Below are 25,315 nucleotides of genomic sequence, written 5' to 3'. Positions count from 1 at the left end.
TCTCCACAATTGAAGAGAAGATTTCATCAAAATCAATGCCATTTTTCTGACCAAATCCTTTTACAACCATCTTTACTTTGTACCTTTGTTGTGAGCCTTTTTCTTCTATTTTCAACCTAAATACTCATATGTTATTGAGTGTCTTTTTGCCTTTTGATAAATCCACCAAGTCATAAGTGCAGTTCTTATGTAATCAATCTAATTCTTTTTGCATCACTTTCAATCATTTTTCTTCTTCTTTACTTTTTACAACTTCCTCATAACATTGTGCTTCACCTGCATCATTGAGCATAACATATGAGGAGAATATTTCTTTGATGGCACCTGTTTCCTAGTAGACCTTCTCAGTTGTGGTTCTTCTTCTTGAATTTGAGGTTGCTCTTGTAGTACTAGAGGAGATTTTATGGATTGCTCCACTTTTTCATGATCAACATCACCTAAGTTGCCACTTGAAATACTACCATCATCAACCACATTATCTTGTAAATCTTCTCTATTTTCACCATGTATAATAGAGGAAAGAATTGGATCCAAATCAGCAAAGCTTTCAGATTTTTGATTGTGACTTTGCAGTGTTCTCAAGCTCAATTATTTGATCTTTAAGAAAAATCACATCTTTGCTTCTTATTAGCTTCTTGTTAGTTGGATCCCATAACTTATATCCAAATTTTTCATCTACATAACCCAACAAAATGCATTGCTTGGACTTTTCATCAAGCTTGGATCTTTCATCTTTGGGAATATACACAATGCCTTGCAACCAAACACCCATTGGTGGTCATATAAGACATCTCTCCCCATCTACACTTTTTTTGGTACATCTCCATCCAAAACAATTAAAGGAGGTAGATTAATTAAATAACAAGTAGTACGCATTGCCTCTTCTCAAAAAGGCTTTGACAATTTAGTATGTGAAAGCATACACCTAACTCTTTCCTTAATGGTGTAGTTCATCCATTCAGACATACCATTATGTTGTGAAGTCTTGGGAATTGACTGTTCATGCCAAATACCATAGTTTTTGCAATATTCATCAAATGGACCAATGTATTCACCTCCATTGTATGTACAGATGCATTTGAGGAGTTTTCCTATTTCTCTTTTGACTCTAGCATGAAAATGTTTGAATACCTCTAAGACTTCATTTTTATGTTTCATGGTATATGCCCATACTTTCCTAAATGCATCATCAATGAATGTAACAAAGTAAGAGGCACCACCGAGAGACTTGGCTTTCATGTCACATACATTGAAATGAATCAATTCTAAATCATTTTACTTTCTATGAGGAGGATTTCTTTGAAAATAAATTATATGTTTACCAACAAGACAATGAACACATGAATCTAAGTGCATACCTTTCAAGCCCATGAAGAGTTATTTCTTGGCAACAACTTGAAGTCCTTTCTCACTCATGTGATCAAGCTACTTATGCCATATGTTAGAGGAGTCTTTCTGTAACATTCAGCTACCCCTTGCATAATTGAGCTTTCATTCTATAAAGAGTACAATATCTTCACCCCTTTGCCACTACAAGAGATCCTTTGGTGAGTTTTCATTTTCCTTCACCAAAATTGTTATTATAGCTTTCTTCATCTAATTTTCCTACAAAAATTACGTTGAAGTGAAAATCTACGACGTGTCTCACATCCTTAAGAACCAATTTACAACCAACACCGGTCTATTTGTAAATCACCTAACCCCACAATTTTTTATTTGTAGTTACCCATTTTTAAAACACTAAAATCAGCTGATTTGTAAGTAGCATGGTATGACGCACCAGTGTTAATAATTCAATCTGTCTTCACATGTAAGGCTAAGACAAGATTCTTCACATCCTACAAAAATCATAACCTCACCATTTGAAACAACTACAGTCATCTTCATTCCTTTTTTTTCACCTTTTTCTTTCTTTTTATCACTTTTTAATTTTCTACATTTTCTCTTGAAGTGTCCTAGCTTATTACGATAATGGCAAGTGATGCATTTTCTTGACTTGAATTTACCTTTAGACTTATCATGGTTGTATGGACTTTGGCTTTGACTTCTACCCCGACTTTCTGTAAGAAGTGCATTTGATTTATTAGTGTCCAATGATTTTCTTCTAATTTCTTCATTGAGCAAACTTTTTCTTCTCATACTCATTGTGACTTTTCCTTCGGGTGCAGAGTTACTAAGAAACACCACAAGTGTCTCCCAACTTTTTGGCAATGAACTCAATAACAATAAGGCTTGGGGCTCATCATCCACACCATTTTCATTGAAGCTAACTGATTTACAACATCTTGCATTTGGTTTAAGTATTCGGTAATGGATGAACCGTCATTGTACTTCAAATTTATGAGCTTTCTTATCAAGAAAGCCTTATTACTGGCGGTTTTCTTCTCATACAACTCTTCCAACTTGTTCCAAAGATGAACGATTAAAGTTTCATTTGCCACAAGATAATAAATACTATCATCCAACCATTGCCGAATGAATGCAATGGCTTTCAAGTTAAGAATTTCCCATTGGTCACTTGACATATCCTTGGGCCTGCCTTGCTCACCTTTCAATGGTGCATACAAGTCTTTGAAGAGCAACATATCTTTCATCTTCGATTTCCAAAGAGACCAATTGCTTCCATTCAATGAAATTATTCTAACCAAATTTCCTTCCATGATTTGCACAAGAACCAAGAGCTCTAATACCACTTTATTAAGAATAATTCCTATATTTTCCTTGTGCAAATCAAAGATATCTTAACCAATAAATAACAAGCATTCTGTAATGAAACAAATAACCAAACAAAAAACAAGCAACAATAATGGACATCAAGATTTACATGGAAAACCCCTCAATGTGAGGTTAAAAACCATGGGACTGAAATCCAAATTATCCACTATCAGCAATAGTAATGGGATACAATGATTTCAACAAAAATATCAATAAAATAGACAACAAATAGGAAATCTCTCACCAAAGGTAGAAACACAACAATGGAAGCAAGAAAAGATACTGAAAACGGATTTGGCTTCTTCAGTTCAACCCTTGTAAAACTCCTTCTTCTCAAAATCCCTTCTCTATTTTTTGTTATTTTCTAGAGAGTTGTTGAAGTTGAGAGAGTGGAGAGTGAACTCTCTCCAATTCGTTGTAAGCCAAAAAGACGTATTGGCTTGCAAGACAAGCCAAAGAATACAAAAAGGCCCTATTAGTTGATTTTCCCTTTTTGTCCTTTTCACTTTACTTCGTTTTTGTCTTTTTTATTTGTAGGTCCCACCTAATGAGGAGGACAATCCAACAGAAGCTTCCCAAGGATGCTTTCACATCGAAGAAGAAGTGAATCAAGAAAAGCTCTGAAACGTACAAGGTCCAAGATCTACATCATCAAGGTTCTAAAGCAAGTTCACACCAATCTGAGTATCCACATTGAAACAACATTGGTTCCTTGCATATTTGAGTATCATGAAGAGTACCTACATCGAAGCAGTGAACAATGGACCAGATCTTAAATCTGAGTTTCTCTCAGATCGTAGATATGGGTTCCTTGAAAAGAGCTACTCTTTAGCAACGACACTGGTTCCTTGCATATTTGGCGCACAACGCACCTTATTTTAGAAGAGAGCGGTGAACAACGAACCAGTGAACAACGACACTGGTTCCTTGCATATTTGGCGCACAATGCACCTTGTTTTAGAAGAGAGCTACTCTTTAGAAAAATTCAAACACAACAAATAAAGGGGGAAACTTGGGATTAATAAAGTGGAGGACCATGCAAAGAACATTGGAAACAACTTGAACACAATCAATACTATCACCGGTATTGATCAAATGGGATAAAAGAAAGGGCTTCATGCTAAAAATCTGACTGAGAGGTCATAGGAAGAAATTGAGCACTGTCACCGGTATCGATCAAAAGGGGAAAAAGAAAGGAATTCCTTCTAAAAATCTCATGACTCAAAGGCGTCGTAGGAAGAAATTAAATGACTGACTCTACAAGCTTTGATAGCATGTTCACCTTGGGTTGCAACCTTGAATTTCTTGCATCGTTGCAAGGGAACTGGAGTTTGAGTTCTTATGTTCTGATGAGCAGGAGAGTAAATGTTTTGACTAGGTTCAAGCATGTTCCTCATATTTATGAAACCCCTCCATCTTTTAGCATGATCTGATTTTCCTGTTCTTTTACTATATTTCTAACCCTACAACTCGTGCTAGAAGAAGATAGCCTTCCTCACACAGTAGCCATCTGCCCCATCCTTCCTTTGAGGACCTTCTTTCCAAAAGGATAGGGGCCCTCATAATTTGAGAGCCCTAATGTTAAGTATGTAGAGAATGAGATTCGCTTTATGTACAACTATGAGAGCATTGAGCTTGTTCATGAGTAGACCTGTTCATGGGCCGTGTGGCTGACGGGCCGGCCCGGCCCGGCCCGACTCCCAAACGGGCTTGAACATGCTTATAGGCCTACGGGCTTAAATTCGGGCCAAAAAGCCCGGCCCGCAATAAATTCGAGCCGGGCTCGGGTTTTGTCAAAATAGCCCGACCCCAGCCCGGCCCGGCCCGATCTAATATTAAACTTAAAATTAGTTATGTGATTATGTCCATTTGAATAAATTTTTTGATTTAAGAATGTAAAATTGTGTTTTAAAATATAAAAGAAAGGGAAAAATACCATCTTATAGGCCCATTGTTCATTTAAATAGAAAAAAAAATACTATCTGAATTTTTAATTCTAATTTGAATAGGGAAAATTGTTTTTTTTTTCAATTAGGTTGGGCTTCGGACTCGGGCTTGGGTTTCGGGCTTTTTTCCAAGGCCAGGCTCGGGCCCAAGTTATAGGCTCGTTGGTCGGGCTGGGCTCGGGCTCGGGCCTAGTATATTTTCATTAGTGATAAGTGAAAGCCTGGCCCGAGCCCGGCCCGGCCCGGCCCATGAACTGGTCTATTCATGAGAATAGGACCTAAACCTATAAATGGTTTGTAAGCCCAAGATTGTCCAATACAAGTTCAAGACTGATACAAGTGTTCCCAAACTAGGGTTAACTTCCAAAAATCCCCGAATTCAGATATTAGATTGGCATATTCCCTTCAAAAATCCCCAAATTTTCAATCAAAATTGAACTCCAAATCATCCCTATAAACTCCAAAAAACAGAGTAAACTATACTTGTACAGCAAGGCCTTTGTCTCAGAATCAGAACTTATTCCAAGAGAAGACGAAGAAAGGGAGGATTCGAGGAAAGAATAGATGTGCCTTAGGATTTTAGGAGATAATGTGATAACCTGCATGTCTAGATCTACAGCTCAAGATATAAGACAAAATTAAATAAAATGAAGAAACCCAAGATAAATTTATTCGTCTTTAACCTTACCTGGCATTTTAGGGAAGTTGTGCTTTTTCATTATCATCGTCGACGGTGGAGCTATTTATTGGTTACCGGGAGATGAAAATAGTGACTGTTGGATTTTAATCTCATTAGAGATTAAATTCAATGGGGTTTGATTGACCAATTACATAAAAAAAAACACTTGTACGCATGTCTTGGAAAATAGTTTTTTCTCTTACTAAAACTAGCTTTCAACTTATCCCACATTGAAAAATTACAAAACTTTTTGAGTTTTAAATAGGAACTTATTTACACTCCTTAGAAATAAAAATGAGAGTATGGAGGCTTGTTACCGCACAATACACACATGTGTGTGTACAACACAATGAGGCTGCTTTAGAGGCACACTTTGCTTGCACCCGCGTAGCTTGCGAAGCCCGACTTTGACTTATGGTGCGAGGTTAATCGTTGATGCTTCAATGTCACGATTCGATCAGGTGTGATCAAGAGACACTATTCAAAGGTAACAACCATTAACTATTAACTACCTTTTTAATAGTTACAATGTTTGAAATTGTGACTGTTTAAGGAGCCTTTTCTAAACCAACACTTTCTTCTGCTCCATAAATCTTCAGAAATTATTTAAGAAGCACGAATCAAGCAAATGCACACACAGGCTTTTCTAAAATTACTATTGTCTCTCTGTTCGATCTGTTACTACCTCACAAAAGGTTTCTTCGGAGAATCAACTTTGTTGGATGCAGACTCTCGCCTAAGGCTCAGTTGTATCTTGGTAATGGATTTGCCTATAACCCAATAGCAAAGTCAGTGGAACTAAATGGGGGCAAATAATGTTCTAAAGAAAATATCTTCAGACATGCCCCAAATCTTCTCCTTCAAGTTTCAGTGACCTTAGTTTCAACAACTGCAAACAATTAACAATTTATCTGCAACAAAACCAAAACTGGGGTTGATGTTCTAGACAATGGGTGCCACCGAGTGGCATCAAACAAAGTTAAGGCATACATGAGTTTGGGTGTTGCTAACAGTAGCTGCAGCGACAATAGAAACATCAACATCACTCCCATACACTAAATGCAGTAGCACACTAGAAAATATCTATCATGTTTATATATTGGGACACTAGCCAGTAAAGGCAACTTTTTGCCCTTAATATCAATAAAAATAACACTTTTAATGTAATAACCAAAATGAGATAGTTTTTTTGAAAAAATATCAAATTAGGGCATTGGATACTGTTGATCATCTTCCCTCCTCCTCTGTATTCATGCAGAACTTTCACAGGAACTTGTGAATTAAAGATCTTTTTGGAGCCTTCACGATCTTCCCCACCTCTTTCGTATTTCAAATTCCGTGAATTCTCTAATTTTAAACTCATAGCACTACCAACTGATATCGTTTCTTCATTCATTCCTCCAACGGACGAGAATTGACTATGACAAACTGTAGCTGCATTTGCAGTATTGTTGAGCAAATGCTTATGTTTTTTCAGAAGAAAAACAATTACAATCAATGGGATTTCTCTACACACCAATAGACAGGTTTCTTGAGCTTAAGACCATTCGATCAGAGTCAAAAGCCATCACGGAAAAAGTACAATAAACTCCGTAAAGCAAACACTTGAAGAACCGAGACACAAGTTGAGGGGAGGAAACGAAAGAAACCCATTAAACCAGAAAGAAGATGAGACCCAACTGAAGAATCGAAAAGCCCAACACAAATTTAAAGAAAGGCAAAAGATTCAATTCAGACAATATTGGAATGAGAACAGAAGATACTGTGAAAATAAAGATAAGGATGTTGCCTTTGAAGGCAAGATGAAAATCAACACAAGTTGGCCATGTGAACTGCTTGTCATTCCTCTTGTCCTTGTCATCTGATACAAACACGCACCGTCGATTCCCTCTACTCTTCTTCTCCCTCCAAAGTCCTTGTCCATCACCACTGCCAAAAACTCTTGCATACCAACCAAGAAAGCAACCTTTTCCAGCTAAGCCTTCTATGTTTTGATCTCCCCTCTCTGCTAGCAAGATACACGTTCTCATGATCCCTGCTTCATCAACAAAACTAGAAAGAATGATTAGCTGCTCCTCGCTTCAACAAGCTTATCTCATGCTAGCTCTAGCACAAGTCCATTTGAGTAGCGGATGAGAGAGGGTAACTGACGGGTTGTCGAAGCCCTCAAAATTAATACTAGTCCCACAATAAAATATTTGTAGTAAAAGTGGTAGTAGGTCGAATCCCACAGAGAGCAAATCAATAATCTCTTAGTCGAACGGATAATATAACTGAGTGGGAAAATAAAATAACTAAAATTAAAAGAATAAGAAAGCAATAGCAAACTAAACAAACAAGAGAAATCAGTCTTACCGAATTCTAGTTCAAGGGTTCGGGTTGAGTCGATTGGCCATCGATCCCAGGTAAATTTCAACATTCTTGTCATTCAAGCATTTAACCTTAGATTTATTAGGATAGCCATAATAAACCTTGTGTTTTCCTAATTCAGTTGACCAAATCCAGCATTCGATCAACGCTTATCTTTAATCAACTGGGTACGATAGCACTCCATATTAATTAATGATAGCATTAAGCTTTGTGAAAACAATTAAACCAAAATAACAATAATTGTGATAGTTGCAATTATTGAATCTTGTTCCATCAATTCCCTTTAGGTTAAAACATGTCAATACATTGGTCAAAGGCTGTCACAAACAATTGACCTAGAAAGATATTAACCTAATTTCTACTTGTACCACTATTCGTGACAATTACGGATCATCGAAATCATGGATAGCAGTAGGAAAATCAACATTAATTCAATTTTGTCAGGCTAATTAACATTAACATCCAATAAAAATGTGCACAAGAACCAATGAATACTTGAATTAAAAAGCAAGAAAATAAATTAACTACAGAACCTCACAATGGCACAATCGAACCTCCCCCCTTGAACCAGAAAAAGAAGCTTAGCTGCTCATGATCTACGCAATCTCTATGCTTTGCTTCTCCATGGCTGAACTACTCTCTTGAGTTTCTTGAGTTGCTTGGTGATCTCTTGGATCTTGGAGTGAGTGATGCTAGAGTTGGTTCGCCCCTCTCTTTATATAGCCAAAGGAGATGGTTGTTTTTCAACTCCTTGTAGGAGATCATCTTATCTTTAGGGAGTCTTGATCTTTCTTGAACTAATCCTATCCTATCTATCTAATGATCTAATCTCAATCTTCTTATCTCTCTAGGATTACATTCAAGAATTTAGATCTGATAAGACTCTCTCTTTGGAGATTACATTCGAGATTTGAACTCTTGACTCTTAAATTCGAGTTGGGCTGCTTTAAAACTTGGGCTGCTTCAAGGTGCTTCTGTGAGTTGGGCTTAAGTTGTGAAATAGGCCTGGTTACGAACTTGCTCCAACTTCGGACTCATTTTCGTATATGATGTAGGCCGAATCTGTCAAAACCCAAAACATAAAAGTTGTGGGCCTTCCTTTCATCTTTCTAATGCTTCTTGAATTGTCCAATTCGGAGTCCGGAATTGAGAGTTAGGCCCAGATTACTGACTATCGCCGAAACTGTACAAAATCACCCGATTTGCCCTATTTTCTTCCAATTGCCTTCTTTATTGCCTTAAATCGAAATAAAAGAGTAATGAGTTCATTTAAGTGCTAAAGAGATGTAAAAAGATGAAAATTGGGAGACAAAAATAGGGTTCTTTTCAGTCTCATCAGTAACATCCAAGTTCAGAAGAGGGAAGTGGCAAATGGAAATACCCGATTCGTACGAATTTACTCATTGAGCGAGTCCAGCTGGTTTGTTCCACCAAAAAAATGTCCATCTGGTTCTGGTTCAATACCCATGTTGACGTAGTTCAGGAGTCAGGACTCCGGGCTCAAGATTGAAAACTGGTATGAGACCAACGACAATCAATTAAAGCGAATTTTCTGGGTAAAATCGGTTGGTCGAGCTCGAGGAATTTCCTTACCAGTTGCTTTTTATTGGATTTCTCTCATCGTTTTTAAAAGTTCTATTCGCTGAATACAGAGGCAGGAAAACGAGCAACAGTGTGCCCACTGCCTTTATTTAATATTTTTCCAAAAAAATTATCCGATCTTAATTATTATATAAAAATATTATTTTTTACTGACTCTGTGGGTATTTCAATGCAAGCAGATGGTTACATAGTCTGTGACTCTGTGGGTATCAACTTTGGAATCTGAATTCGCATCCTTTGGAGTTTGGAGCCGTTGGGTCCACCTTTTACGTTGACCGACCAATACAATTTCGCAGAAAGACAATTTCTTTTCGCGGAAAGAGGAACGACGGGTCCATAGATACTTCTTCTTAACTTTGAATGTGGCTTGGACAGGTTTCATGGATGTAAACAGGCGACGGAAATTGCTGTTATCTGTCGACAACCAAAGTTTCATTGGGGAAGGGAAGACTATCCTTTTCAGACTTTCACCGCCCAAACGTATGGAAGGAGATCAACATTATTCAAGGGAAAAGACCCAAAGTCTATGTTCATGTCCAGACTTCCCACCTTTATTTCTTGTCTTTGGCTATTTCTGAATGAATTTCTCTTTCTACCAAAAAAATCAAATAAGTAGCTAATCTTAATATAAAACCCATTCAACATTTTTTTTTCTCTTTGAATATTAACTAAACTATAGTTGTTATTAATTTCTTCAAGTTGAAACCTCCAGCTCGTTGTTGTTGGAGATATATGATATATTGGTACCAAAAGAACCCTATCGCATGATGCATCTTCTGGCAGCAAATGCCACTTATTACTTGATATTATTTGCTTCTCTTCTTTTCTTTCCATTTGCTCTTAAGCAGTTAATCGGGAATTTTATCACTGTTACGGCACCGAGAGTTACACATCTGGAAGCCAATTTGAAGCCAATCTCGACCACCTTTTCACTTCATTGTACACTAGAGCTCCTCCTACACGTTTCAACACGACGATCTCCGGCGAGGAACCCCATGGGGTATATGGCCTCCTCCAGTGCAATGATAATACCACAGAGTCTAACTGTCGGGAATGTGTGAATACGTCGAGCGTGGAGATTGTCCGACGCTGTCCTAACCGAAAAGGAGCAGTCATCCAGTTTGGGCACTGTCTTTTGCGATACTCCGGCCGGAACTTCTTTTCCCAAAGCGATGATCGGGTGAAAATCAGTTTTTGTTCGGCACAGAAGCAGACCAAACCGGACCCAGTTGCTTTTACTCAGAAACTAGACTCCTTGATGGACAATCAATCTGTCTGCAGAAGCTGCATCTAGCCCATCCAAATCCGCCATGGCGATAACCAATTTTTCCTACTCTAAAAAGTTATACGGTATGTCACAATGCACCCGAGACTTGTTGGTAACCTACTGCTACAGTTGTCTGAGGGGGATGATTAATTCCCGTTCAGCGAGTTGTAACACCCGCATGTACCAGGTGTTTGACGTAGATGATGAAGTCATGGTGTTCTTAAGGAAGGAACGCATAACCATTGGGAAACATAACAAGCTACAACCTTAGAAATACGATCCATACAAGATCATTAAGAAGATCAACGACAATGCTTACATAGTGGACTTGCCAGATCACATGGATATCTCCAAAACTTTTAATATTGTTGAAGTTCATCGTTACCTATCGGAAACAATACTTGCATATCTTAGTCATGACTCGAGGTCGAGTTCTTTCCAAGTGGGGGAGAATGATGGAGGGCCAACTCACCACCCAGCGACTGGGTCGGCTCACCAACCAGTGACAGCTCACCGCTAGGGAGGCTCATGCATTATCTAGCGAAAATCATGCACATGATAACAATGACAACTCCATGCATTGAATAGCACTGGAAGATGGTGGCTATCGGACGGTGGATATCAAAGGCAGCCTAAGGAGGATTGAGGATTTCGACGGTGGTTAGAAGACCAGATGTTTTAGTTCTTTTACAATTTTAACTTTCCTACTTATTCTACAAGTCTACCAGATGTATTATAAATAATTCTGTTCTGAGTTAATAGAATACACAGAATTTCTTTATTCACTTCTCTCTCTTCTAAGGCTCTATGCCTAGTTCTTTTTGCAGGCTTCAAGTCCAAAGCTGACTCGATCATCCGGGTGCTTGTATAGTTAGCCTGGTCGAGTGTATCACGCTGCATCAAGTTTGAGTTGTCATTTAAGATATGAGATATATAACTTCTTTCAATTCCCATATCCGCCTCCTCCGCCCCCAAACGAAGCTTCTCTCCACTGCCATGGCCCCCTCCGTCAGTACTTGAAGTTTTATTTCTATCTTCTTTATCTTCTTCCTGCAAATGAATATCCTCCATCTGGTTCATCAAGTGATCATGGTACTCTTCTTCTTCTTCTATATTAATTGTATGTTTGTGAATCAAAATTTGGTTCTATATTAATTCATATACATATTCATGATGTCAATTTGTTAAGTTTTTTTTTTTCTTTTCTTCTTTTGAAACCAATTGAGTTTTAAGCTTGATAGTTAGAAATTGGAATACATTGATCGATCTAATCAATTCATTGGTTTTACTAAATCATAATTCTACACATCAGCAACGTACTCAAACTGTAAAACATACTCTTCCTTGTGAACAACAGAGAATAGCCCTCCCCCAAACAAACCACTTTTGCTACTATATGGTTTTCGTTTGTAGAAAAATATTGTAAATTAATTAATGTTTTTTCTGAGTTTTTCCGTACTAATAAAAGGCAGGGCCCCCGAAATAATGTCCAACAAAGACAAAAGATACATTTATTAAGAAAAATAAGATCTTAAGAAACAAAAGAATCACCTCAGAACTCACAAATTATATGATCAAACTATGTAAAAATAAAACTGCGTAATTACAATTTATTTGTATTCTAGAATTTTTTTGTTTTTTGATTGATGAAAAAGTATTCTCAAAAAGTTTATGTTTTTAATTTAGGATTTCCTAACATTTGTTGAACATGTCATTACATAATGTGTAAGCAGTTCTGTAACAAATGAATTGGCTTCACGTTGACGTAGAATATCCAAACACTTCCATAATCGTCGTCGCCATAGCTGCTCCTACGGTTATCGGACTACCGTTTTCATTTACTTATTATGGAGGAGGATCATGAGCAAGAGGAAAAAAAGAGATGGTAAACTTTCCCTCAACCTTGTACTTTATTAGTATAGAAAGATATTAGAGAATAAAGTAACTTAATAGGCTCCATTGGGAAAAGTGGCAAACATAAATATATTCAGTTGGGGTGGGGGGTAGCCCATCCCCAAACTCATATCCATAACTAAGGGTGTTAATGGGTAATTATGGGATAGATCCCGCTCAAATTAAAATCAATTTGGACGGATCAATAAGACATTAAATTGGACCAGTCCTGACATAATGGTCCAAAATATTTATTGGATTGGGTTGGATTTGGTCTATCTGTATTCGGTTTATATTGGATTGGGTCAGATTGAACCAATATCTCATTCATTGATAGGAGATAAAAATACAGGTGTCAATTGATCAGGTTTGGATTGGAACAAATCTAAATTAAAACCAAATTGAATAAGATTGGACCCTCCAAACATTAAACTGGACTGATTCAAAATGGTCTAAAGTATTCATCGGATTGGATTGAACCTGGTCCATTTGTAATAGACTTGGACAGGATTGGATATTGGACCAAATTTGGTCTGATTGACACCCCTTTCTATAACCCCACAACCCTAGTGCAGGTAGGATTCAATCCCAAATCTCGACTATAACCAACCAATTGGCACCTTACAATATACAACTTTATGAAAATATAAAATTGGTTTACTTTTGTATTAATAATTTTGTATTCTTACCAAGTGATTTTGATTGTCCTAGGTACAACCACAAACTCTAAAATTTGAATAGTGCAAAATTTGTATCTATTTTTTTCTTTTTTTCGATTGTATTTTTCTCTAATTTTAAATGGAGACGTCTTGAAATTTGTGATGATCGAGTAATTTTCAATTTCAGTATATAAATATATTCTTAGTTACCAAATGCCTGTATACATAACTACTATACCATAATCCATAATGTATTTGTATATCGAACCGGCTTTTACATTAGGCTCAGCAGCCCGAGCCAAAAGCCGAACCACAAATGCCCAGCCAAAAAAAGCCCACGGAAACAAAACAACACGCAAAAAGACAAACGTCCAGCCCTAAAAACCAACCGCCTATTGATCCCTGCTACAATATTCTCTAGCCCAACAATGCATCGATCCATATTAATAGATCTTCGAAACTGAATTTGGGATAAGTAATCCATCTCCATTAGGTAGTGCAATTATAGATTGAATTACTTTATGGTCTGATCAGTCTGGTTCTAACTTCTAAGTTAGTTTTTTCTTTTAATTCTTTTATTTTATTTTCTGGTTTACTTTGTTTAAAAGGTATCATGTTTCCGAAAATGCTGACTGATATATAAAAACCCCTTGAGTATCATCTCCTTATCTGTGAACCTATCTAAAATTCTCTCTCTCTCTCTCTTTTGTTTCAGATGATGCAGAAGACGACACAGGGAGGGAAGATTCATTCCTAATTGATTTGAATACAATAAAAATTGCCACGGAAAACTTCTCTGATGCCAATAAACTTGGAAAAGGAGGGTTTGGACCGGTTTACAAAGTAATCAACGTTTCAAATATACCTACAGATAAAAAGTAACTGTTGAATTAACAAGGATTCCTTTTCTTCTTTCATTTACAACGCCTACTTGTGTCTACAGGGAAAACTGGATGATGGGTATGAAATCGCCGTGAAAAGGCTTTCAAGAGGCTCCGAACAAGGCTTGGAAGAGCTCAGAACGGAGGTCCAATTTCTTGCCAAACTTCAGCATAAGAACCTTGTAAGGTTATTGGGCTGCTGCTTAGAAGAGCTAGAGAAACTCCTCGTCTATGAGTACTTGCCCAATTCGAGTCTCGATATTTGATATGAAATTCTATTTGAATTGAACAACACAGATCGTGTTAAGAGGTTGGGGCTAGACTGGGAAAAACGATACAACATAATTTCTGGAATTGCTGGGGGTCTACTTTATCTTCACCGAGATTCTCAGATTAGGATTATTCATCGAGATCTGAAAGCTAGCAATATTTTGCTAGATGAAGATATGAACCCCAAAATTTCAGACCTTGGTCTGGCAAGGCTTTTCATTGGAGATCAAACTCGAGGTAGAACGAAGCGAATTGCTGGAACTTAGTAAGTCTAACGTTATTCCATTCCATCCTCGTTACACTATTGATCAGAATGTCATTCATTGCTGCTAACTTTTGCCAGCATAAACTACTCAAGAAGGAATCGAATTTGGTTGGTGTGATTATGCAGTGGGTATATGGCGCCGGAGTATGCTTACCATGGGCACTTCTCAGAGAAGTCAGATGTGTTCAGTTTTGAGGTTTTAGTTTTAGAGATAGTGACAGGCCGAAAGAACTCTACATTCAGTGCATCTGAACGAACTACCAATCTTCTAAGCTATGTGAGAATAATAGCTAGATTCGGAGCAAATTCCTAATCTGAAACACTAGTAATATCTGGTTTAAGAAGAAGTTGATGTGCTTTCACTTCAATATATAATTATGTTTAATTAGGGCACGCAGGTATGGCAACACTGGAAGAATGGAGCAGCTGCTTTGAAGTTGCTGGATAAAACTGTAGGACGCCATGAGAGAAGTCAAGTGCTGAGATGCATTCACGTTGGATTACTATGTGTTCAGAATGATCCAACTGCAATACCCAACATGTCATCGGTCGTTCTCATGCTTAATAATCACACTCTAACATTGGCCGTACCTTCAAAGCCTGAATTCTTCCTCACCACTCAGATTCAGTCACTCGCCAGAAATCAGATTCCGCTGCATTCTACTGCAACCAAGTCTCAAAAATCATCGAACAAATCACCACAAGAATCAAGAAATGGTGTCACAGTAACTGAACTAGTACCTCGATAAAATGGATGAATGTGTTAATTAATTATTTCTCAACACGATATTAATGTTAGTAATTTATTGAGTACTAATATAATCCCTTTATGTTTCAGCTTTGGGGATATTTAGCCTGATATATACAATTTATCAATTATATATACAATTTTTTCCAACTAAAATCAGCAATACTTACCAATGAGTTTTTGATAATTTTATTGAAATTCAGACCCATACAGGTAGGGGTGCCAATTGGACTGGATTTGATCCAATCCGATCTAGCCCAATGCGAGTGCATTACAAATGGACCAGGTCCAAACCAATCCAATGAATATTTTGGACAATTTTGGATCAGTCCAATTTAATGTATAGATCGTCCAATCTGTTCAATTTCATTTTAATTTAGATTGATTTCAACCCAAACCTGATTCATTGATACCTATATTATTATCTTATATCAATGGACCACATATTGGCTTAATTTAACCCAATCCAATATAAATTTATTATGAACAGATGAGGTCCAAATCCAATCTAATAAATATTTTGAACTAGATTGGTCTAATCCAATATGCCTTGTTGATCCGTCCAAATTTATTTTAAATTGGACAGGATCCAGTCCAAAACCGGTCCACTGACACCCTTACTTACAGGCTCATAGTGCAAAGAACGAATATTTTTTATCAGTTTGCATATACAAACTAATGTGTACAACGCCAAACCTTGCATATGGTATTTCTAAACCTAGTTATTGTCTTTCCCAAACTGAACCCTAATTTATAAGGCAAATGTACTATATAAAGCAGATATATCCTACTTCTCTGCTTGCAGAAAAATAGGAATAATCAGAGCCTGTTTGGCAATTGGCAGGGCTTCAGCGTTTATTCTGCTGCATTGAGGGAGCCACTTTGGAGAAGCTACTAAAAATAGCTTCACCAAAAAGTAGATTCTGGGCCTATAGTTCAGCATCAAAAGCACTTGCATGAAACTCTTTCCAAACAGGCACTGAATCTCTCTTAGGTGGCGTTTGATAAATCCGAAAATACAGATCTAAAAAGTTAAAAAGATATTAAGATCTGAAAAGAGGCATACATGTTTTTCTACTTTTTAGAGAATCTGAATCCATAAGTTTGTTTGTCTTGGATCAACCCATTATCATATGAAATTTACTGATTTTACTATTTTACCCCTAAAATATACTATTTGAAAATATTAAATTCAATTTGCATTATCTCATAAAAAATAATTTTCAACCTCAAAATAATATTGAAATAATACATATAAAAAATAAAAAAATTAATAATTACTAATTAATAAATGAAATGATTAAATTTAAAAAAATATTAATGATTATAAAATATTAAAATAATTAATAATTTACACAAATAAAAATTAAAATAATTTTTAAAAATTACTAGTTAATAAAAATAATTAATAAATAATAAATAATACAAGTAAATTTAATAAAAATATTAAAATAATTAATAATTAATAAAAATAATTTATAATTAATAATTAATAAAAATATTATTATTATTCACCTAACCACCGCCGCTGCATGTTGCAGCGGCAGTGGTGGTGGTGGGAAGACAGGCGAGGGAGAGAGAGAGAAAGAGAGAGAAGACAGGGGGAGAGAGCAAGAGAGAAGGCAGGGAGAGAGAGAGAGCCGCCGCTGCAACTTGCAGTGGCAGTGGCGGTGGTGGGAAGACAGGGGAGAGAGGGAGGGAGGGAGAGAGAGAGAAGACAGGGGAGAGAGAGAGCTGCCGCTACAAGCTCCAGCGGCGGTGGTGGGAATACAGGGCGAAGAGAGAGAAGACAGTGGGAGAGAGAGAGCTGCCGCTGCAACTTGCAGCGGCGGTGGCGGGAAGACAGGGCGGAGAGAGAGAGAGCATTGAGAAGCACGTGGTGTCGCATGCCTCAGTCCCCGCCGCTCTCTTTTACAAAACTGAAACAAAAACCAAACTGAAAAGATTCCATTTCTTCCTCGTCGTCATTCACACCTCTCTGGTTCTCTTCCTCCTCTCTTTCTATCTCCGAAACAAGAGAGCATCCATTCATTGCAGAAAAGTCCCTCTCTCATTCTCCTCTAAGACATTTTTTCCCTTTTTCTTTTTGCTTGTTTACTTCTCTGTTATTTCTCTGCAACTTGACCAGCACTCATACTCGGCACTGTATATCTTGCGCCTGCTCGTTCTCTCTTTCCTTGCAGTGCTTGGATGCATTGGCTCAGCCTTTTTTTACTAGGTTCTGCGCACGGTTGCTTCTCTTTCCCTTCATTTGGTCATTCTATTCAATTATAACTTATCAATGCTATCATGAACGTCCAATTTCTCTACTTCGGCCCCAAAGAGAACTAATCTTCTGCTATTGGTCTCTTCTTAAGCTTTGAATTCGGGAACCCGTTTGGAGGTTTTGCTTTATGGGTTTATGGTTTTCCCTTCTTCTTGTTGAACCTTTGCACCTCCTCCCTAAATCTCTAAACTTTCAACCTGTTCATCGAGGTTTTGGTTAATGGGCATTGTTGCTCCATTTTTCTGCATTAAGACCACTCGTTCGATGTGGGTTTCTCTCTAGAGTTCTAGATTCTGAAGCAGAGCATGTGCATTCTCAAACGGGGGAGCTTCAATCCTGTGTGAGCTTAGTTAATGCTTCTGCATTATGTGCTAGAAGTCGAGGGTGCTCTTTAGAATTTTCTGTTCCTTCGGTTCCACTGAGCTATGAAGAACTAGAAGTGAAAAGAGAGGGTGTCAATATGGCAAAGATTTTGGCCGAGTTAAAGAGGGAGCGGAAGAAGAATGCAGAGCTTATGGAGAAGATATCCTTATTGGAAGCTCAAATACATGAGAGAGAAAAGGCCTCTCTCCTCATTCCTGGACATGTACGATTTGATTATCAGAGATCCATTTCTGAATTTCTTCTGCTATTTTGCATCTTGCCTGGTGCATTTGTTTTGTCTTTACTGTAACTAATGCTTTTTTCTCTAAAATGCCGTACATAAGAATTCATTTCTTATACCAGTTTCAGTTCGTGTGTGTATGTGTTCACCTGTTGATGGATAATTCAACCATTACTACTGTCGTTTGTTTTTGGTGTACTCTAACAGAGAGAGAGGGAAAGGGAGAGAGAGAGCGAGACAGAAAGAGGGGTCGAATGTTTAGGTTTTTTTAGGTTTGGAGTTTTCATGGGTAATTTGTCATTTTCAAAATATTGTAAGGATATTTTGGACTATGCACTGGCATTGAAACGTGTTTACACGCATTAAGAGCCGGTCCAAGATCTATTATTTTCAGATCGGAAAATAAGATTCAGACTAATTTTAAGAGGTAAAACCAAACAAGGGGTAAGGTCTGAAAAATAACATTTTCAGATTCAAACATCTGAAAAATGCAATCAAACGACACCTTAGACTCAGTTTGAATAGAGTATAAATACAAATATATACAGTACAAATATATAAAATAATACAAAATTCAAGGTTTTGCACTCTATACATGTGTATTTATACTCCCTTCCAAACTGAGCTTTATTGACTTTCTATTTTTTTCTTTCTTTTGATAACTAAACAGATCAAATTATAATACTGATAACAAAATAAATTTCTTTACATCAGGTATCCAAGAAGGATAACTTAAAAAAGGAAATAGATCTTGGTTTAAACAGTATGAACCGGGAGATTGTACTTTATAATTACATAATTCTTAATAACTTGATATAAGATACATAAGAGGTCTTAATTAATAATTTTGGGCCTAAGGCCCAGTTTGGAGGGAGTATAAATACAAATATATAGAGTGCAAAACCTTGTGTTTTGTATTATTTTGTATGTATTTGCATTATACATATTTGTATTTGTAGTCTTTAAAAACTGAGCCTAAGACTGGTTTTGGAATTAGTGTAAAACGTCATTAGTGTATCACTGAATCGGAAAAAGACCGTTGCTTTTTGGAAAATAATGATAGGTGGAAGAGTATAAAGTTATATATCGATAAAATGAATATAGTTTTTACATCAATTATCAATATAAAACTTTAAAATTGATGAGGTTTTATGTCGATTATCGACATAAAACTACACTCCATTAAAACGCACACAACTAAATCCGAATATAATTTTACTTCTACTATTATAAAATTAAAACGCACACATACAAAACCGAACCGACACCCAAATACAGCCCAAAGGAAAAGAACAATATTTTCCCTAAAATGATTAGCCCTGGTCCAGCCCGTGAGATAACGAGTGTAGCCCAAGCCCAATCCTTACTGTTAGTGAGGCCCCGGCACAGCCCACGTGCACTATTTTTTATTTAATATTTTGCTAACAAAACACAGAAGGCCCATGTGCACAATGTCGAGTTGTCAACAACTCGACGTCATTGTGGCTCGCAACAGGGCTGCCAATGGACTCCTGCATGTCAACCCAACTGGACATTCCCGCCCTATTATTTCACCTATCCGTATATATATATATATATATAAATAATAATTAATTTTTATTTTAAACCTAATAAAATAGTATCAAATTAAATTTGAGTGCAGTTGCTGATTTGGATTTGATTTTTTTTTGTGAAGTATATGACAACTGTTTTGAAGTATATGACAACTGTCATTAGTGGACAATTTTGAAGTATATGACAACTGCTGGCGCATTGGAAAAGTAGAAACCATAGATTAATTAATGATAAAGAAAGCAACAGATGTCGACCTACAAAAGAAACAACAATAGAACATGGTTTGCGCCTCCCTTCTGAACGTATATATGGTTATCCATGAAGGGCTAGCTTAAACTTTGTTATGAAAACGATTTAAAAGATATGGAAGTGGATTGTGATAATCAAGGTTGATAGATCGATATACTGCTGGCGCCCTAAAGCATTATTTACCTCTTACGCTGTGTTTGGTTGCAATGCAAATAAATTTGTATTAATACAAAATCATGACAGGGTAAATGATTTGAGTGTAAATTCTGAATTATTTTTGTTTTAATTTTTAACTTATTTTGTTAGATTGCAGTATAAATGAAGTAAATTTAGATATAAAGTAGAATAAAGTAAAATTTTCATTTTTTACATTTGCACTCCCATGCATTTGTATTAGTGCAAATAAGTTCTCACTGCAACCAAACACAACCTTAAGACAAATTAAAATTTTATATAGTTCTATGGGGATCAAATTTGCTTAGGTTGCATTGGAAACAATGCAAATGGAGTGTAAATCCTGGTTCAGGGTAAACTTGCACTCTGGATCACTTTTGCTTGTGTTTGGCAATATTACATTTATACATTGACAAATGACAAACCAATGCATATTTACATTGATAATAAGATGTAAAAGTACATCAATAAAAATAAATAAATTTGCATTTAAGTGGTCTTTTGATAAAAAGAAAAAAGAAAAAGTTTGTGCTTTATTGAAATTCATGTTTACATCCATTATAGCTAAAAGTCTATTTCGTCAAAAGATAAATTTGTCAATACAAACCTAATCCAACTTTGCAATTTATATGAACCATTCTACTTTCTATATATTTGCATTTACACTTATTTATATTGTTTCCAAACACAGCCTTACAGGCTTTGGGAAGGGAATAAATGCGTAACTTTAGTTAATCTTGGATTCATGAATAGAAATAGACATGTTTTTGGCTCTCCTCATGATATTCCTCCGGATCTCTTCAACTTCACAAAGGAAGATTATATAGGGCTTTTGCTCCTTTCTCCTTTGTATAGATTGATTTTTTTTGTTTGTGCCTTTGTATAGATTGCTTCCTCGACGCACATACAGATTCAATAATTGGCTCTTACACAGGTGACTTCTATAGAGAGGTATATAAGAACAGTGATTTACCACTTGAAAAAAAAAAAATCTAGAATACTGTGACGAAAAGTCAAGAAAAAATCGTGCTGAGCACAACACCATTACTGGCCCATGCATGAAATATCACCATTGTTGGACTCGTGCAGCCATTCATTAATTTGTGAAGTGCGCAAAGCACTCCTAAAAGCTGGTGTTATTGTGGGTACTTGCCTAATTCTAAGTGCTAATTGTGCGCCTTACCTTGCTGCCACTCAAAATAAATCTTCTTTATATTCGTTATATTATATTCGTCATCAATTTAAAAAAAAAAAAAATCTGGTGTTTTGATTCATTACGTTCGTCATCAACTTTTTTTAAAATAAAAAAAAAATCTTCTTTTTAAGTGTTTTTAATTAAGAGTTCCAATTTCACTTTACACTTTAGATAAATTAAATAAGATATATATTATGGTCCATTTGGTAAATAGGAATAGGGGTCTAGAATTGGAATTAAAATGGATTATTCCAATTTTAACTACTTGATTGAATAGAATAGGAATTTGATTCCCATTCTTGTTCTTCCCTTAAAAATGAAATCTCATTCCTACTGATTCCAATTTCCATTCCCATTTATGTCTGAACCAAACAGATTATGGGAATAGACCATTTTGATACCCATAGATTTTGATTCTGATTTTTAATTCCGATTCAATTTCAACCGCAAACCAAGCGTACACTAAGTTCGTAGTTGCTGAAAAAACTGATTATTGATAAAGGAAAAAATCTACCCCCATCTTGACCAGAATAAAGGCTTATTTAATGAAAATTTGAGCTATCATGTCTGTTCGCATCACACTATTTTCCAACTGCAATTTGCAGCCCCATTTGCTGAAACTTGTGCACCTTACCTAAATATCATCTGCTCATATTTGAACATCTAATCGGAATTGATTTGACAGCCACACTCCTCCCTATACCACTGACCACCAAAGGTCGAAGACCATCACAATACTATAACTCGACATATATATCGTCATTAAATATACATCCACCGATTTTTTGACTTTTCACATAAGATCGGGATGCTGGGAGTTGATTTCTTTGACCATCTGAAACAAACAAAATAAAATCTTTTGTTATTAGTTGGTTGCTCATCCAACTTGTTTATGTGGGAATTCGAAGACAAAGAAGCCAACCAGCCCATTTCTATTTAAAGAGAGTGGTTGATGCATGAACATATATACAAATCTTGCAGTTTTACTTTTAGATACATAAAGAAAGAAAGAAAGAAAACCCCACAATGCATTCCCTTCGATTGGCTTCTCTAACATTGGCTCTTCTTCTCCACTGCGTCGCCAGTGCTGACCCTCTCTTTCATTTTTGTTCTGGCTCAGCCAACTACACTTCCAACGGAACTTATGAGAAGAACTTGAACCAGTTGACGGATTATCTCTCCTCTAAAGTTCCTCCCACAGGCTTTGGATTTGATTCAGTTGGGGAGGCCCCAGACCGTGTAAACGGGCTAGCTCTTTGTCGAGGTGACGTCTCTACCGAAGATTGTAAGAGCTGTGTCATTGGAGCCAACAGTGAAATCCGCCAACGTTGTCCCAATGACAAAGAAGCCATTATATGGTATGATAACTGTCTTTTGAAGTACTCAAATCTGGATTTCTCGGGCAAAATTGACTACAAATACAGGTTCTACATGTGGAACACACAGAATGTAAGTGATCCAGCTTCTTTTAATCAGAAAACAGAGGAACTCCTAAGCCGCCTAGCTGAGCAAGCTTATCGAGGTGCGATGCTATTTGCTACCGGAGAGCAACAGCTGGATGAAGCGGTGACACTATATGGGCTGGTTCAGTGCACTAGGGACCTCCCTAGCGCTGGTTGCAAGAGGTGCCTGGATGATGCAATAAGTGAACTTCCTAGCTGTTGTGACGGTAAGCGAGGAGGAAGGGTTGTTGGTGGAAGTTGTAATTTCAGATACGAACTGTACCCCTTTGTCAATACATAGAACATGTTGAAATCTTTGTATGGACAATGGAGAGTTTAAGGGAATATATCTCTACATATTTAAACTATTTATGGATTATGAAATGTAAAGGAAGGACCTTTACCTTGATGGTTCGGTTAAAATTTTTCACTTTTACACAAGGTTTTAAAAACTGGATCAGATACGAACCGTTTTTTGGATCAGTTTCTGGGTCGAATGATTCGACCACTCAGTTCGAATGGATGACCTGTTCTGACTTAGAAAAAAAAATAAATAAATAATCAAAATAAAAAGGTTAAAACTGTTCTCTGGGTCGACAATTTAACCGCCCAAACCAATAGGTCATTGACTAAATCAGCGGGTTTGGGCCTAGGATCAGTTTTAGGGTGAAATAGAACCGATTGCCTAACTAGTTCCCAGGTCAATCGGTTTGACTGTCTAGTCTGGTCTAGTTTTCAAAATTAACCTCATGCTTTTACAACAGCTAACATGATATATTCGATGGACACAGAAAGGGGATGGGTCAAAGTAATAAGAAAGTATTCATAATTTAGTGATGGATATTGCACTAAACAGAAGGAATGGCCTAAAGATGACAATGAAGGGATGAGAGATCCATCCTATGGACGCCCAAAAGATTGCGGAATAGGGCGAATTTCAAAAATTTTTCTCTCTCTTCAACTGGGAATCGTATTCCCCATTTAGAAAATCATATTTTCAAGGATCAATTCTGAACCATAAACTAAACCAGATCTGAACGAAAAAAGAGTGGGAAGGATTATACCTGATACGGAAAAGTAATATCTCCCAACGAAGGTGTTCACGCCCAAGGAAGGATCCAAAGACTGCTCCCACTGAAGATGGCGCAGTGCAGGTGGAGCAGAATCAACAGTGTTCTTCTCCAAGAACTCTGTCCTTCGCAAGGATCAGCAACATGGTATGTGAGCACAGCTTCCTTTCAATCATTTCTCAAAGGACTGATGTGAAGATCCAATCTTGACTTCTCCCACAAGTGGAGATCGAACTGGCAAATAGGGCGGTAAGAATAGGGAGGCGGCAAGAGAGTATTTGCAGGGAGCAGAATTCTCTCTTCTTGATTTCAGCACTAAAGAAAACCTGATGATCTGTGTGTGTTGCGTCTCTAAAGGCTGCCGCCCCCTTCTTCTTTTATAATCTTAAAGGGATCAGCTCCTAATCTGATTAGGAGTTGCTAATCCAAATCATATTTGGGTTATAAGTCCCTTTAAGTGATAAAGGATAATCCTTATCTTATCTGGAGATCAGATCAGCCATCTCCTAATCTGATTATGAGGTTTCCAGATCTAAATCTTATTTAGATCTTGGACTCTCTAAGTGGATAGGGTCTAAGCCTAATCCTATTAGCTGGTCCTCTTCAGATTTCGCCCCTTTATTAACTAAATAAACAGCCCAGTTCGAAATGGGCTTTAGGCCCATTAAGCTTATGTGCTCACTTAACCCTCTTAACTGCTGCCCAGTTGGGCTTCCTTGTATGGCGTGGGACCCAAGCATTGATCTACACATCAGCCACATGGGTTCGGCCCAGCCTTTGTTACAAGGCCTGGCCGAATACACTGTTTAAGACAGTGCACCCTTGAAACCCATCAAATGAGCTCTACGGGCCCAACACTTACCCTAAGAGGTCCCTGGGCCAAGCCACCTTGTAACACCCAGGGACTGTGGGCAGATGCAAGATTAGCCCATCAGGTATTATCCTCAATGGTCTTACACTTAACCTCTCAGCCCATAATGATCATACACTGCCCGACAAGAAATGACCTCTCCCTCAGCTGCAAGGAACAGTGTTGCACTCTCCATTCATATGGATCACGGGAATTAAAACCTTCTTGCAAACATTTTAGAAACCATATACTTTTATATCTTATATAAAATATATTTTGCAAAATAAATCTCAACGGTTGAAATCGGCTGCTGGCAGTCTTGGTTTCCATCAGTGAGAGTGCATCCCTTATCATTACCTTTGTCCAACAAAGGGGCTGATCCTGTCACTATGATCACCCACTCAGATGAATTCTCGGACTGTCCCAACATACCCAGGTTTTGACCCCCGTTAAGGATCTCACTGATTGGTACATCAAAGATAGCCCAATCTGACACCTAGTGCAGTATCATAATCGAGTCTAAGGGTCGGGTGTAACTTTCTAGTTTTGCCCATCAATCTCCAAGGTCCAGAGCAATACTAGAAATCTGGTCCAGTTCAAATATTCAATTAATCCT

The 25,315-nt window shown here is 37.2% G+C and overlaps 2 pseudogenes; both read left to right on the top strand.

The window, feature by feature from the left end:
- Window positions 1-9,692: 9,692 nt before the first annotated feature.
- LOC104590181 (cysteine-rich receptor-like protein kinase 8) lies at window positions 9,693-15,296 on the top strand (annotated as a pseudogene).
- Window positions 15,297-22,257: 6,961 nt separating this feature from the next.
- Window positions 22,258-23,238, top strand: LOC104590174 (antimicrobial ginkbilobin-2-like protein pseudogene; annotated as a pseudogene).
- The last annotated feature ends 2,077 nt before the right edge of the window (window positions 23,239-25,315 follow it).

Source organism: Nelumbo nucifera, chromosome 1 (genome assembly GCF_055504915.1).
Source record: "Nelumbo nucifera cultivar China Antique chromosome 1, China Antique-T2T, whole genome shotgun sequence".
Taxonomy (NCBI): domain Eukaryota; kingdom Viridiplantae; phylum Streptophyta; class Magnoliopsida; order Proteales; family Nelumbonaceae; genus Nelumbo; species Nelumbo nucifera.
The sequence above is the reverse complement of the archived record's forward strand: the minus strand, read 5'-3'. Positions and strand labels throughout refer to the sequence as shown.